Source organism: Gobio gobio, assembly GCF_949357685.1.
Source record: "Gobio gobio genome assembly, chromosome: 2".
Taxonomy (NCBI): Eukaryota; Metazoa; Chordata; class Actinopteri; order Cypriniformes; family Gobionidae; genus Gobio; species Gobio gobio.
Genome location: NC_137098.1, coordinates 10,306,178 through 10,322,634, shown reverse-complemented (window position 1 = coordinate 10,322,634; position 16,457 = coordinate 10,306,178). Strand labels below are relative to the sequence as shown.

At 39.7% G+C, this 16,457-nt stretch overlaps 1 protein-coding gene across 4 annotated transcripts in view; it reads left to right on the top strand.

Moving 5' to 3' along the window:
* The first annotated feature begins 13,079 nt into the window (after window positions 1-13,079).
* Window positions 13,080-16,457, top strand: part of zfhx3b (zinc finger homeobox 3b) — a 147,674-nt gene continuing 144,296 nt past the window's right edge. For all 4 annotated transcript variants that reach the window (XM_079809296.1, XM_079809295.1, XM_079809294.1 and 1 more), the window contains exon 1: window positions 13,080-13,449. The gene's annotated coding sequence lies outside the window, so the exon portion shown is untranslated. The remainder of the gene's footprint in view (window positions 13,450-16,457) is intronic.

The window sequence follows — 16,457 nt, the reverse complement described above, 5'->3', positions numbered from 1 at the left end:
TTTGTTGTTGTGTATGAGAGATCTTCCGCAGAGTGCACAATTATGCATGTTATTACAGGAATATGTCTTGTTCTGGTTATGGGGGAAATTAAGTTTCTCCGGAAATTTCGTTTCTTTTTTTTCTCTCTCTCTTTTCTTCTTCTTCTTTTATGGAGAGACAGAGCCTCTAATGCCACAAGAGGAAAAATTACTCAAAGAAATGCATTTATTACTTAATATAATCTGGAAAATCATAAGGTTTTGTCCTGCAGCAGTAATAAAAATAATTATATATTAATTTTCTGTTCTCTAAAACAGCTTATTACAGAATTCAAAAGACTTGATAGAAGCCATATTGTTCTGCGTCCTCCCCTCCTGAAAGAGATTTAGCCGGCTCTTTCTCAGGGGGAACGAGCACGCAAAGCGAAAAATCTGCACTCACTTACGGAGCATAACTAACAATGGCCTCACCTCCTCTCGGCTCTGCTTTACAAAAGGCAAAGTGTGTGTTTATACGTCTGTGTTCGAATCTATTAAATGTGTTCCTTGTTTCATCCTTTGTTCCGTTGCATGAAAGAACTTTTGCTGTGAATGCTAATAGCTCGTTTTTATTTCTCATCCCTAGGTGGCGCTATCCCTCCGAAAGGCTTTTCCACAGACTGTGGATGCTTCAAACCAAATCTCATAACCGGGTCTCGTAGCTTTGAAAAAAACCTGGAAATACCTGGAATTGCAGGACTACATCATCCTAAGCCCTTGCCAAGGGACTGTCTAGTAGTGCCCAGGCACTGGATCTGAAAGCTTTACATTCTTCTTTACTTTTGAATATACCAACAGACCAAAAAACAAAAGAAGAAGAAGAAAAAACGATAGCTTTAGCACTAGCGATAGATTGCGGCCATCCGCCTGCCATCGCACCAAACCTGCTGTGACCGCAAGGGTTGTGACCTTTCTGGCGCCCACTTCAAACGGACACTTGAAAAGAAGGACGCGGTCAGAGAGGGCTTCCGAGCGGTGGCAACTGAAACCAAAAACCCCATCAGGTAAGGCTGTGAAGTCACTTCTCTTCCTGCTGGCAACACCCCCAAAGCTCCTCGGGGGCTTTTGAAGCCCAGTTGGCCCCCCTGCGTCTAGCCCACATAGGCTGCTTTTCCTCCATGCTGGGCCTACAGGAGAGCCCACTGTAGATAAAGGCTTCCCGGTTTGAAGACTCAATCACATGTCTGCTGCTGTAGGATTAGAGGGAATGTGTGCTGATTGAGTTGGTTTGGTTCAAGGATGCTTCAGTGCAAAGAAGGTGATTGACAGATTGATTGATTGATTGATTGATAGGGAAAAGAAGAGTTTACAGATACTCGTCAACATCATTGGCACTTGTATATTTTCCAACTCACTGGAAAAACGTACCTGTGGCAACGTTTTTGCAAACCCCAAAATACGTACCAATACGTACATATCACTGCAGTTTCCAACAGAAATTAACGCTAGAGGCAGTAAAACTGTTTTTTTTACCATAGTCCATGATTTGTAAACGAATACATTTTGGAATTTGCGTCACTTAACCAGCTCCATATGTACGGTTCGGTAGCTCAGCTGTTACAGAATTGTACTTGCAATGCTTAAAGCTCGGGTACGAATCCCGTGAAAGACCAGTCATGATAAAAGAGCTCAAAGATGAGTTCAAAACACAAGCTAAAATGACATGGTTACAATTGTATTTTTGTCACGTTTGCTTTTGTTAACAGTTGGGTTTAGTGTACGTTATAACGCTTTTAGTGCCACTCCCCGGACATTTCAATCCAGAATTGCAGTGATACGCACAAAATCCAACGTAACAAAACATTGCCAGATTCACGCTCATCTGTTCTGGAAAAACAAAACTTTTAGCGCCACCCAGTGGACATTTCACTTTGAAACTGTCGCGAAACGTGCTCAACGCAACGTATTTTTGGGTTTGCAAAAACGTTACCATAGGTACATTTTTCCAATGAGACCAGGCTGATATTTTCACCTAATACAAGTTAGGTTTTGCTACAGGAATATTCCAAATTCAAATTAAGCTCAATAGGCAGGCACGAAAAAAATGTATTTCAACTTTCTTACAAAAAAGCGAGACACTAAAATTGTAAGTAAATAGGGTCAATCTGTGAGAATTTAGGGTTGCACTTTAGATTAGGGTCCAATTTCACTATTTACTAACTATTAACTATGACTTTTGCCTCAATAAAGTCAAGTCAACTTTATTTATATAGCCCTTTTTACAATGCAGATTGTTTCAAAGCAGCTTCACAGTGTTAAACAGGAAAATAATGCAACAGAATTTGATTCGGCCGTACAGCCGCTCCGGAGAAATCATCTAGCTCATTTCAATTATCATACAGTGACAATGTGGGCAGATCAGTAATTTAGTTTATATGGTTAATTTAGTTTACTAATCATATTTATTTGGATATTTAGTTGAAAATTGAGTGTCCCCAACTGAGCAAGCCAAGCCAAAGGCGACAGTGGCAAGGAACCAAAACTAAAAATAAACCTTGGGAGAAACCAGGCTCAGCCGGGGTGCCAGTTCTCCTCTGGCCAATTAACATACAGCGTATGATTATTATTAATAAACTAAATGCTGTTTTTTGATAGTTAGTAAGATAGTTGTTAAATTTAGATATTGGGTAGGATTAAGTGATGAAAATGGTCATGCAGAATAAGGCATTAATATGTGCTTTATAAGTAATAAAGCTAGTAATATGCTAATAAGCAACTAGTTAATGCTGTGAATTGGACCCTAAACTAAAGTGTTACCAAATTAAAATACTCAATGTTACTCATACAAGACAATGTGTATGTTAACATGATTTTGGTGTGGAAAAAATGGCTTATTCTGTATATCCAATGGTAACACTTTATTTTAATGTGTTCTTGTTACACGTTACACGTATGTAATAACTACAAATTAGACATAATTACATGCAACTAACCCTAATCCTACCCTAACCCTAAGTACATGTACTTCATTAATATTACTCAGTGTATAGTTATTACACTGTAACATGGACACATTAAAATAAAGTGTAACTTATTACAACTTAATTACCATATGTAATGCATAAAACCCTAAAATGACTGTAAAAAATGATGTGAAAAATCAAATAATACACAAGTTTTAACAGACAAAACGAATGCTTTTACATTTCTGCACACTTCCTTTGAAAGTGCCTCACTGTAACTTTTTTTTGTTGTTGTTGGAAGTGTTGAAATTACTTTTTGTGGTTATCAACATATTACCACGAATGCTGTCAATTGAGCTTAACTTGTATTAACCCGGAATCTATTCATTTAATACTTGCTTCCGGCATGAGAGTCATTTTTTGTACGTGTATGATGAGAGATGCGTCATGAACAAATTTCTCACCTCGAACCTGAATACTTTGCCAAGCGAATTTAATTTTTAATATTCCTCCGACCATTTCGCCTATATTGTGCATTGTTGCCTTATGGAGCTTTTTTCTGTCTGATCTGGCCCTTTTTTTTGGTGATGATTAACTTTGATTTGAATAAAACCAGTTTATTTTAACACACGGAGTACATTTTAAGTTAAATCTATAAACATTTTACAGCGTAGGTACAAAACAGCCACACTGTGCTACCCCGGTGACTAGCATATTCGTGTGTAAATGTTAAGCAGTGATATTTTTGTTTCGCTAACATGACAGACGTACATGCTCTTTAGCTTTTCAAAATGATGGTATCCGCTGCTCTCGGTGTAACCCTGAACGCAAGTAAATAGTGTTTAAAGAATTAAGCATTTAAAAAGAAAACAGACGGGCACGCAAGACACTCTGGGAATCAGCCAGGTTCCGAGAAGAGAGCAGGGCCTTTGTTTGAAAAGTTCAAAGTAATTTTGCCAAATTTAGGTCATTTCATATTAGTACTCAGCGGGGAGCTGTCATTTGTGGGGAAAGAGAAAGCAAATAAATAAATAACCAAACAAATGGAGCACTAAAGCTTTCCGTGCATCTTGCTCATTTATTATGATTATTTTTGCTTAAAACAAAAAAAATACAACACTTCAAAGCATTAAGAAAAAAATCCATCTCTGCTAAACTAATTAGCGACTCCGAAATGGGTTCCTGCGAAGGGCTACGGCAAAGGTACAGGGTCTGAGGGGTCAGGCACGCTCACAACAGGACAAATGTAAGTCAGCAGAAGTCATAAGCGGTGAACGCCCCCGTCAGGAGAGCCAATCTCCCCCCTCCCTCCACCCGTCCTCCTCCTCTTCACCCTCCTTTCTCCCCTCCATCCGAGAGCGCTAATGGAACAGTGCTCTTAGCCCAGGGCTCCAGCACCAGACCCCGCTCTGCATGAGGGATGTACTGCACTGCGGCCGGGGTCGCTCCCTTTGTGCCGGCCCTCCTTGGCCTCGCGGTAAAAAGAGCCATGCATGATTTCATACATGAAAGATATATGTAATTGGACAGCAGCAATGCCTATACGCCGTATTTACAATTCTAAACAGAGGATGGGAGAAGCAATTCCCTTTATCTCTCTTGGTCATAGTCTCTTTCTCTGCAAGGAACGAATTTCTGCATATCGCAGAGCCCACGATGCACAAAAATACATGAAATGCAGATTATCACACTTCTTATTTACTTTCATTACGGATGAGTCGAATGTGTCGTTTTGACACAGCCCAGCTCCTGTCTCGTGCCCCGCTAGATCTGCGAGACAAAAATAGAGGAATAATTCCCGCTGGCCTCGTGTACCGGCTAATATTGCCAGTTCCTGAAAGGGACGTCCCGATGCTTTGTTTGTCCGTGGAAAGATAGCGAATGCGTTTGCGTGTTTGTGGCCTTCACAATGCATCTGGTGTTTCAGTTATTTTGCAAGGCTATTTCATGCTTTGGATTGGCTGGGGAACATATGTCATTTATTTAAAGGTTTACTCTCTGTCCGCTGTATGTGACATTGAATTTTGTGTCGGGGACACACGCAGTCGTGTCGTTCGGTGGCCTGTTTTTAGGTGGAGTCCCTCCTGGAGTGTTAATGTAGTGCCAAGTTAAACACCTCTCTTGTTAATTGTCCTAACGAGCTCATGCTTTGCCCGTGAACGGCTTTTTTAATGGCTTGTTTTATGGGCGTGTGGAGCTCCAAGGCCAGACGGGGTCTCCGTCGACCCTTACGGGGCAGCATTCATGTGTTATACCGGCCGTGATGCACAGCTTGTCCCCCTTTTGACGTCAACCCTACCCCCACCGTGAATTTTGCAGAAGCCCACCTGCCTCCGAGTCCTGGAGGTCACAGGGGCGGGGGAAATGGCAGGGTTAAGCACCGTGCAACTATGTTCCAGCCGCTGTGGTCACTTGCAATTATACCCCAGCTACATCACCCACAAGACACAGTTGCAGGTTTTTAGGCTTTGGCAGCATTTGCTGGTCCGTGTTGTTCCTCATTCCTTAATTACTCATATTACCTTTGCTCTGATATTCTTGTACAATTTGTGATTTAGGATGCTGAACACAATATGTATATTTCAAATTTTCATTATGATCAACACAATTAAACTTATTTTAAAAATCACTTTGCAATTGCTATTAGGTCATTGTTTCACATTTACATAAAGTGCAAATTCAGAGCATCTTAAACTATATTAATTTTTATCTGGTTAACACTTTACAACATTAACTAATAATGAACTGCAGCATTTATTAATTCGTTCATGTTAATTTCAACATTTACTAATACATTATTAAAATCAAAAGTTGTGTTAGGTAACATTAGTTAATGCACTGTGAACTAACATGAACAACTGGATTTTTAATGACTAATATTTTAATAACTAACATATACAAATACGGTTCATGTTATTAACTAACGTTAACAAATGAAACTGTTATCTGAATAATGCATTCATATATTTATTACATTTATACATTAATTACAAATAGTTTATTACAATACTGTAGACACTTTTCTGTTTATTCATACTTCACACATAATTGTCGTCTTCATTAAGATTTACTCAAAATTATTGAATTGACATATTTTACACATAATTACTTAAATTATATCTTAATTATGTTTTAGATGTTGGACAGGTAACTGTTTAAAAATATGGTAATTGTGAGGCTTTAAAGTCCAACACACACCCACACACACACACACACACTGTAGTGAAATTAAACAAGGCTGCATGGACGAATTTGTTCCTTTGTTTGTGCTTTCATTTGTCTTTGAAAAGATTTGTCAACAAAATGTCAACTGTCTAATTTTTAAGCTAACTATTCATGGCATTTGGGTCATGAAATCACCGTATTTCTCGGTTGGAGACTCGGGGTCTTCGCTTTGAGATGAAATGATTTCCTGAGCAAAGCTCTGCACATAATCCTGCCATAGATGTCAGATGATGGAAGTGGGGAAGGATTTGCACGGTGACCCTTGGCTGGAGCCCTACGTCGCTGTTGCCCTTCAGTGTCTCCTGCCTCCACCTGCTATGAAACTTATGTGGGAACTGTGGGCACACAGGCCTATATCAGCTCTGCTTTAATATTCTAGAAACATGTGTATGGTCTTATTTTATGGACAGGTCAGTCAGGTGGCCATATTTGTTTGTTATTATTGTGTTCATGTTTCGTAGGAATTTAACTGGTTGCATATTGAATGCAGTAAAACGCATACATGGAGGTGGAGGCCTAAAATACGCAGATCACATGCTTTACTCTATAGCCTATATTTCATGTTGATATCGAGAAGCGGGAAGAGAATTTTCACTTTTCTGCCTTTTTCTTCATTCCTGAGATCTGGTTTAGATTATTTATGTTGCAGTGCATTCCAGACCGGAAAGTCGCTTTATTTCTGTGTTATTCTCTTACCTGCACAGAGATAAAATGGAGGTTGCAGAGAGTCGGCGGTATGAGGAGGATGAGCTGGTTTGCAGTTGTAGCTCCTCTGGACGCAGACTTGCTTCAGGCTGCTTTTCTTTCTGATTGTTGCACGACCGTGAACAGATACATTTGTACTGCTTAACCGCGCAGACAGTGAATATGATCCGTTAAAGGTTTATTTGAATGTGCTTTTGCTGTTTTCTGAAGATTATACACTTAGGCTACTGAGGAACATAAATGACTGTATATACATATGCGTGGGCGTGTTGCTTTTAAGAGCTCGTGTCTTACTGATATCGATAAAAAATGATAGAATTTTGCCGACAAAATGCCGAGGTAGATTTTTGGATTAAAGTATTAATAGATAAGATTATCGGTGACACACACACACACACACACACACACACACACACACACACACACACACACACACACACACACACGCAGGTGTATGGATACACTGATATTATTCGATTGACACATTCACATGTTCGGCTTTTTTCCTCAATTATTTTAAGGGGTTATAATAGATTCATAGCCTATGTATATATATTTTTTATTTATTAGGCTACATCTAGAACGTTTTGCCTGTTTAACAGGTCTCGAATAAAACCGAGCCTAATAACACCATACACATCATTTAGCAGTCTTTATGCAAATAAAACGTACTGATTTTGAATATCCTGTGTAGAGGTTCGTTTTTTAAAATGTATGTGTTATTTTATTGCATAATTTATTTAGCTACAATTGGAGTGCAAATATGTTCATTTTGTTTTTGAATTAGACATTTTTTGGGGCAGTATTAGGTATCTTAACTTTAACGATGCTAATCAGTAATATATTAGAATGTGATGTAAGGGTAATTATTAATTAATTTGAAGAAAAAAATATTTGCATAATGAATTAATTAATCAAAAAAGTTAATGCGTAATTTTTTTTAGAGAAGCACAAGGTACAAGCCATTTCCCCCCCAAAAAATAGTGTAACTTTTATTAATTATTGTTTATGATTATAAATTAAGTTTTATATAATTAAGATGATAAATTGAGATTTTTGTTGTGCGTTATTCAAAATGTTCGTCCTACAATCTACCAAAACATGTGTTACTAGGAACGTTCTCCTTGATTAATTAATTAATTAATTAATTTAAAATTCTGCTTCTTGAAATCAATTTTAAAAACGCGTGTTAATTGATTTGGGGGATTTTATTTGCAGACATTGCGGTATACAAAACACACAGATGATGTGTAACAGCACATAACAAAAAGACAAACATATTTAGCCAGCCTTCTGTTGTATTCATGAGCACGTTAATTGAAATATCCAAATAATTTGACAGTAATAACAATACATTTTATAATTTACCCCGCGTATCCGAAACTGTGCGTTAATTACGAGCGTCCAGCTCTCATGCTGGACTTTTTTGTTCCACGTTTTATATAGGTGCTTTATAGTATCAGATTGTAGTCTAAGTAAAAACATCATTCTCCTTAAAAGTGTATTTATTGAAATTAGTATTAATTGGTTTTAACGGTTCATTTAAAAGTTTATATTTTCAGAAACGGTTAGGAAGGAGTCGAGATGTAGTTCTCCGATAAAATCACCACAATAATAAAATCTGAAAATAATACAGCGTCTTTTTCAAACATTATACAGTGTCATTTGAAATAAGAGATGGCATGTTTCCATCTGAATGTAAAAAAAAAATAAAAATAAACAACAATGCTTGTTCTGTTTGTCTTTAAGGTGCATGCTAATTAAGACACTCCTTTGACGCGCATCATATTTGATTCACTCACCTGCTTATCATATCTGCGAGCTGATTTATATCATAATAAGACCAGTGTCGTTTTATCTACGTGAAGCATGATGTTACACAGTCATAAAATAATTTTGCAGTAAGAGCAATATTATTTATTCTGTCTTACAGCGTTCATTTATTTATACAGTGCTGTTGTTTTCGGCGTTGTTATTATTTATGATTTCCATCATATCACATTTTTCCTAAGTCATGATATTTTGTTTGTCTGCTTTAAAATTGGCCCCAAAAACTCACACACAAAAAAAATTCTCCAGTCGTGCGCGCCACACTCCTTTCAAGTATATGGCTCCGTGCGTAAAGTTAAGATGTTTGATGACATTTGAAGCAAGGAATCTTGCAGATTGCCAGCGTACATTTACCTTTATGCATATGTGTGCTTGATTTGACGCAGTCCGGTGGCATAGGACACGTACAGACCAGCTGCAGATGGTAGATAGGGAACATATCTCCCTGACAAGGCAGGTTCATGTGGTGTTCGAGCCCCTTGGCCAGAGTGAACATAAGAGGGCGCTGCCATTGCACCTGGTAACACGTCCTGCCCCATGCCGCCACCCGCGGCTTCAGACCGGACAATGCTCATGTGCTGTCAGTGCCTCTGAGTCCCAGTGTGTGATTCAGACCAGCCATGCGCCACAGCTCTCGCCTCCTCTGCTGCACACAGTGCATGCGCCCGTTGGAGGACCCATTCCCCCCAAAAAGCCGCTGCTGTTGACTGGTGACCAAGTTAAAGCTGCATTAGTTAACCATGCAGAAAAATGTTAATTAAGCGCGGTGTTCTTTCATTAGGGACGCATGGAGATGAAAAACCCTTGATAGCTCAACGCGACTTGCCTCCATGTTAATGCATTGACAACATATTGAATCCCCATATTGAATCTGAACTATGTTCTTCGCCTTTTATTAAAGTTACGAAGCGCTTTATTTCTGAACGCTTTTACCTCTTTTCATTTCCTTACTGCTTTAATGGTGGCACGCGGGGTGCATGAGGTTTTGGTAATATAGGCCTACTAAAAAAATACATACACGCACATTTGTTTTTTGAAATCATTTTTGTTCTCTCAAAAAATATTTAGCATTTTGTTTTCCTCATAAATAAAATTGTGATTGTGTTAAGCAGTTTAGGTTTCATATGTGGAATTCATTGTTTGCACGGCGATGGGCCGAGGTTTACACACACATCTCTGAGTCAGATCAACCAGCATGTTCACCATGAGGGGTTGGTCATGCATATTTGGTTCTCTGTTCAGTCATTCCCAGTCATATTTAGGACAGAGCCTTCGCAATGGATTGGACCTAACAGATAAGACACATATTAAAAGAGCGTGCAATGGCGATTACGCGTGTATCCGCACAAGAAAACGAAGCTAAGGTGATGTGTGCGTCCATAAATTCGGCTATCAAGCGCCAGACAGGACCACACTGCATATTCAAATGTGCTCAGATTGGCCATGGCAGGTTACAAAGCGACAGACAAGCTCTGATTCTGTCCCTTTTCACGCACCGGCCTCTTATTATCTCACTGCCCCTCTAACTGTTCACGCACTCTATTTCCCATTCATTCATTTTTACAATCCCTCTTTCCCAAGAGGGCAGGCGCATCTCCAATCCTGAAGATTCTCTCAAGGCAAGATCTCTATGCATATCAAACATATCGACGTTTTATTTAGGAACTTTTCATTTGTCACTGGAAGTTCGTTTCTGCGAATGTGTAGTATTTATGCAGCGCACGCGTAAGCAATAATAAAATGCATGCTTTTTAAACTAGATCTTACATTTACGCGAACACACACACACACACACACACACACACACACGTCTAGCCTATACATGGAGTGTTTAATATTGCTATTGTTTGTATAATGCATCGATAGCCGTTTGTGATATGCTTCAGTGCGTGCACTGGGTTTCATATACAGAGGCAATAGGTGTGTTTCCTTGAAAATCCCAAAGCGAGGAGTTCCACTGACTGCATGCTCTCCAACACATTCTGTATGATATGACACGAGAAGGGAATCAAATAAAATACAATGCTTATTATATTCTAAATATTTTATTAAAACATCAAATATTTGACTGGAATGGTATTACATTGAAATGTGACATTTGTGATAATTATTAGCATGTTGCAGGACCACTTTAATCCTTAAATAATACACACACACATCAATCAAATATATATGTACAGCACACAATACAGACATTTATTAGTATTATTTCATATACATCATGCTGTATTGTATAGTGCGGAAGAATGATAGCACGGAATGCATTCTGAAAAAAGAAGAAAAGAAAAACAAATCGGCAAAATAGCCTACATTCTGTCTAAATTTCGCAACCCCCTAAAAAAAAGAAAAAGTTCCAAAACACAACAACTTAAAAGTTATCCATCTGATCATTTTCCAATAAACATTATGTAATCGATAAAAGCAGGTTAGTTGTATTTGGCAGGATTAGGGCCCCTTGGAGTTGTCAATAGAGAGAGAGGGGAATTGTCATTTCTTTAGTATGAATCAACAATAGAATTATCATGAGAAAGGACACCGGCCTGGGCTCAAAGGTCGGAATTGGGATACACGCTTTTGACTCGGGAAGAGGGCGTTTTAAGTGACCACCAAGAGTAGGAGAATTGTTTTGGGGTAAAGTGAAAAAAGCAAACCTGTGGAGAAACCCACCGATCTATACTACAGTTGTTACTATTGATCAAATGTCACCTCTTTGAACGCACGCGCTTGAAAGTTACACTACTTATCGAGAATTATTTAAAAAACACAGCATGTAACGCGTATCGTGTCATTTCATGCCGCTGCCTGTTTAAGGGACGATTTACATGTTATTGAAATGCACAACGGAATAAACATTGCGTCTTTTCAAATGCCATGTTCAAATTCGTGTTTAAACATGTTAAAAACAACACACCGAGCTGTTTGACCGGATGCTATAACATGATATCAAGTAAATAAATTACAGAATAGAATGTTCATGAAAGAACTTGTGATTTTTACAATGCACTCTCTCCCTCTCTTACACAGTGTGTGTGAATGTGTGTGTGTGTGTGAGAGACAGAAAGAGGGGAACAGAAACAGAGAATTTCATATATTAAGATTTTCCATATGCCTCAAATCTATACATTGCTTTTTGGTCGAGATAATATCTGAAGAAGCATCTCTTATCATGCACTGCTCGCCTATGTAAATTAAAGCATCTGTGTCACCTGCATTGCATGCGTTTGACTCTAACAGGAATTATTTCAAATTTGTCCAGAAAGGCTAAAAAGAGGGAAGTGGTTGCTTTTGCGGTGTCTAGTTTTTGTGCATTTTTTCCTCGCATTCGGTTGCAACGTCTTGATTCCTCCTCGTGCACTCAAGATCTAGTATGATGGGACAGACCGGGAGCGTAAATACTGGCTGTATATTAAGGTGTTACTACGATAGATAAAAGTCACACTTAATTTATTGCACTTAAGACTACTTTATAACGATGTTACACGTGTTATGTGGCATGCATGTGTTGCTAACGTGTCATTTAATATTAGTAGTCTTTCTTTACTTCAGAAAATAAAACACTTAAAAAGCACATATAATCGTTAACGTGCATGCAGAAATAATCACATTTAAGAGTACGCAGTGTTTTAATAGCTCCTGTGTGTTTCTATACAGAAGTTCAGAGGCTCAGGCTTACAATCAGATTTTTTTTTTTTTTTAATGAAGCTGTTTATTTTTTTCCCCTCAATGATTTGTCCATACATACAGCGTTTATGCAAAATGCGTGTTGTTACAAGCTTTTTGGAAAGTAGCCTGCTGTTGTAAGTTTGCTGCTCACATGCAGATGTATTTTTATTTTGCTTATTTAACATTTGCAGTGATGAAGCTTCACTAAGAGAGTTGCGTTTTATTAGTGTACACATAAAGCCGCCTTTGTTTCACTTTTGTCTATTCTAAAAGAAAGAAGAAGAAAAAAAAAAACTAAACAGTGTTAATCCTGTCAGAAGATGATGTTTTTAAATAAGAGCCGACCGAAAGTGCGACGAACTTGTCGGGGTTTGCGAGCGCTCTAAAGTTCGCCTTTTCGAGGTTAAATCTGCGCTATTTCATTTCATAAACATAAACGTTTTGATTTGTAAATCTAAACTAGCGTCTCGCGACCAAATAACACAGGCGCGAGAAAACACCGTGCAGCAGGGGCTGCGCGCGCCTCTTCCACTATTAACTTTCAGTGTCTTCCTTCTCATCCAACTCTTACTTTGCGCTGTACTTAATTCCATATTTTCAATTCCCGATCACTACTTTCCTCTTTCTCGTTCTCCATCTATCCCTCCATCCCTCCCTCCCTCCTCTATCTCCCTCCTCCCTCTCTCTCTCCTCGGCTCTCTGCTGAATCTTATTGATCCAGAAGGTGGCTAATTAGCCCTTCCCGTCGTGCCTGTGTAATGAAGCACATGCGCACTGAATTAATCACAGCCATTTTTTGCAGGAAACTAATTAGCAGGAATAAAGATCCAAAGAGTTTTTTTCTTTTCAATCATCAGATCTCACTTTCACCTCTTCCTCTCTCCCTCTAACACAAGACTCATCGCCTGCTTTGCATCCAAATTATTTTTATATTGCCTTTACAACTAATACTCCGGTTTTTTACTCTCCGCAACAACAATGATCTTTCTTTTACCATCATCCTAAACGCAAACTGACCAAAAGGGACTGCCTTGATGGGATCTTTAGCCAAAGCGTCTCAATACTGGATTAAAAAGCACGGATCTCAAAGCGGCAGCCAAACATTGTAAGTTGTAACTTTGCTTTCTCTTTCTTTCTGTCTCTCTCTTAGCGTTACGATTCTCTTTAGTTTCAATAACAGACTAAAGCGATGGCTTTCGGGATTTCGCCGTATCAGCCCCGGCTTTGCCTATTCTCCTAGCAGGATAAAGAACAGGCGATCGCAAGTTATTTTCATGCAAGTTGCTTTTATTTGCTGCCGTTTATTAGTATCGTTACCTGTGTTTACATCTGGCTTCGTCCTCGCTCTTCTCATGACTGGAAGAAAAGAAAAGGGCAAGACAGCGATTCCTTTTCCAAACAGTTGGATTTAAAACACACTTCTGCATGTTCGTGTATTCACACGGGTCACAAAAGGACCGAATGGTGTCAAGAAAGAGGTTTTTGAGAGGGTGACGATGCGCGAGGGTTGGTGGGAGAGTAGCGGGAGCTCTGCGCGATCGTAGCCGGGAGAGGAGCGTCTTCGTCCAGCCTGCGAGTCCGTCCGCGTCCGCTGAGCGGGAAGCGTCGCCCGCTTTTCCATTTTTTACACCGATATGCTCGTTCGTCCTTTACTTTCATTTCCTCCCTCATTTAGCGAGCAGAAATCCTCAATATCGCGGCCATGGGTACTTTTTCGAGTGCCTTCTAGTGTGGATTTCTCCGCCCTTTGCTGTGCATTTCAGTTCCTCTACTTTTCGCTCCTGTCACTTTCACCGTCTTTTCTCGTTTTATTTTTCATTCCAAGCGACGTTAAAGTTGTTCTTTGCTGCTTCCCAGCCGGAGTCACATGCAAATCGATAGGCATGTGTGTGTGTGTGAAGTGTGTGTGAGTGTTTAGGGGAGTGTGTTTGGTATAGAGACGGAGCCCCGGGTCTCAGGAGCGGATCAGCCGGAGCTCACGGAGCCCGAAGAGCCGCGCGACACACACAGCGATCACGGCGAATGACTTAAAACAAGAAATCCACACACACGGCGTGGATTTTTAAATAAAAAAATCAAAACAATGAAATGAAATGTCATTTCAACAACAAAGACTACGAGAATGAAATCAGTATTACGTTTTACAACTTGCGTACGTTCTCCTGGGGGAGAAAAATACGACGAAAAAGATATTCAGATGATAAACAACGCTAACAACTTCGGGTCGCTTAGCTCGAACTAGCTTAAACTGTTGAGGTGAAATTTCCCCACAATTAGACGAGGGGTCGAATTTTAATAAAGCTTAAACTTAATGAAAACCACAGGTGTAGCATAAATTAAAAAAAAAAAAAAAATGAGATGGGGACCTCAAAAGTGGCGTGAACGAAGAGCTAGTGAGAGATAGATAGTCCTTCCAAGGTATACGGACAAGAACAAACGGAAATGTGGATCCATAACAATGATACAATGTAGCCCACAGTGAGATAGAAAATAGAAGAGATGCAATGGAAGGACAGACAGACCCAGAGCTGACTGACTGTTTGCGAGCTGCTCATGGATGTGCAGGGTTGGGGAAGAAAGAGAGGGGGAGGTTGAGAGACTTGGGGTCAGACGGCAAGAAACAAGGGAGCAGGGGTCACGGAGTGAGTGGAAGAAAGATAAAAAAGAAAGAGAAGGGGAAAACCCAACATTACAGAGCCAGCAAAGAGTGGGAAAAGAGTGGGGTGGGTTATGTTTTGGGGTCAAACAATACACACAGATTGTGGGGTTAGCAAGACTATTAAAATGTACCTCAAGTTTGACCAACAAAAGAGCAGCTGAAAAGAGAGTGTGTTCATAGTTTAAAGTAATGATTTTTTTTTTTGGGAGAAAGAGAGAGAGAGAGAGAGTGCTCTTGAAGGAAGGCATGCATGCAAAGAGAGTTGAGAGGATAGACGGGGTCAAATAGCCACGGGCCATATCGAAGGAATCAGGGAAGAGGTCAGAAAAACACAAATCCCAAGACCTTTTTATCCTTTCCTGACGTGTCGTAACAAGAGGAACCAGAAGCTAACGCAGGGACGACACACACTTGTTTAGGTTAAGACTGTGCAGTGTCTGGAAAGCGTAGGTTTATTAATTTCGGTCTGTTTTGTTTTTTTCAGTTTTTTTATACAAGGAAGAAGTATTAGAACAGAATTGCTGAAATCTGTGTGTGAGGGGGAATTGGCAGGCAGAGCCATTGTGTGTTTTCGTTATAATATTTTAATCTTTCTCCTTTTCTTAACCGTTTAAAAAGGGGCATAGTGAGCAACCCAGCTTCTCTGTTTTTAGGAGAGAGAATGAGGGAGGGAGGAGAAGGAAAGATAAGTCAGGGGTTTAATGTCTCTCGGCTCCCTAGTAGAGGGGTGGCAATAATTACAAGCGTCACACAAAAAGTATATATAGTATAATTCAGATGCTGTGCATGGACTCTCACTCGCTCTAGCTCTCCCTTACTGTTTCTCTCTCTCTCTCTCTCTCTCTCTCTCTCTCTCTCTCTCTCTCTCTCTCTCTCTCTCTCTCTCTCTCTCTCTCTCTCTCTCTCTCTCTCTCTCTCTCTGCTCTGGCTTTCACCATCACAAAACAAAGACAGCAGGCAAGGTCTTTGCCATCTCACTCACTCTTCAAAAACTCATGGATAGGCTATTCAGGGCTAATCCTTTTGCGGACAATGATTTTGATGGCAGTTGACTCATTTCTAGGAAGTCATATTGTTGCAGTATTTGTTGTCTGTCTTGCCTTTTGTGTTTCACCTGGTCATGAAACACTTAAACACGTAGCATTTAGTATCTCGCGTCCACATTCAAGCAGTGTAAAACTACGCTGTGTTGCGTGTATGTACTTAACACTGTATTATTATAGGCTCTGAACAGATTTGTGTGCTTGTCGGGCTGCTGCAAGGACAGTCGCTGTGTTACAGAAAATGTCTGACTGAGTTGTGCATATGTTTGCGTTGCGGTTTGGCAGAACGTTTGCATTGTCTCGAAATTCTTTCAGGCTTTTCCTCAGACCTACAGAAAGATACAGACAGGCGCTATAGTCCGTCTTTTAGTGCCTGATTTCAGGCTTTTTAAAAAAAAATAAACTTCCCTC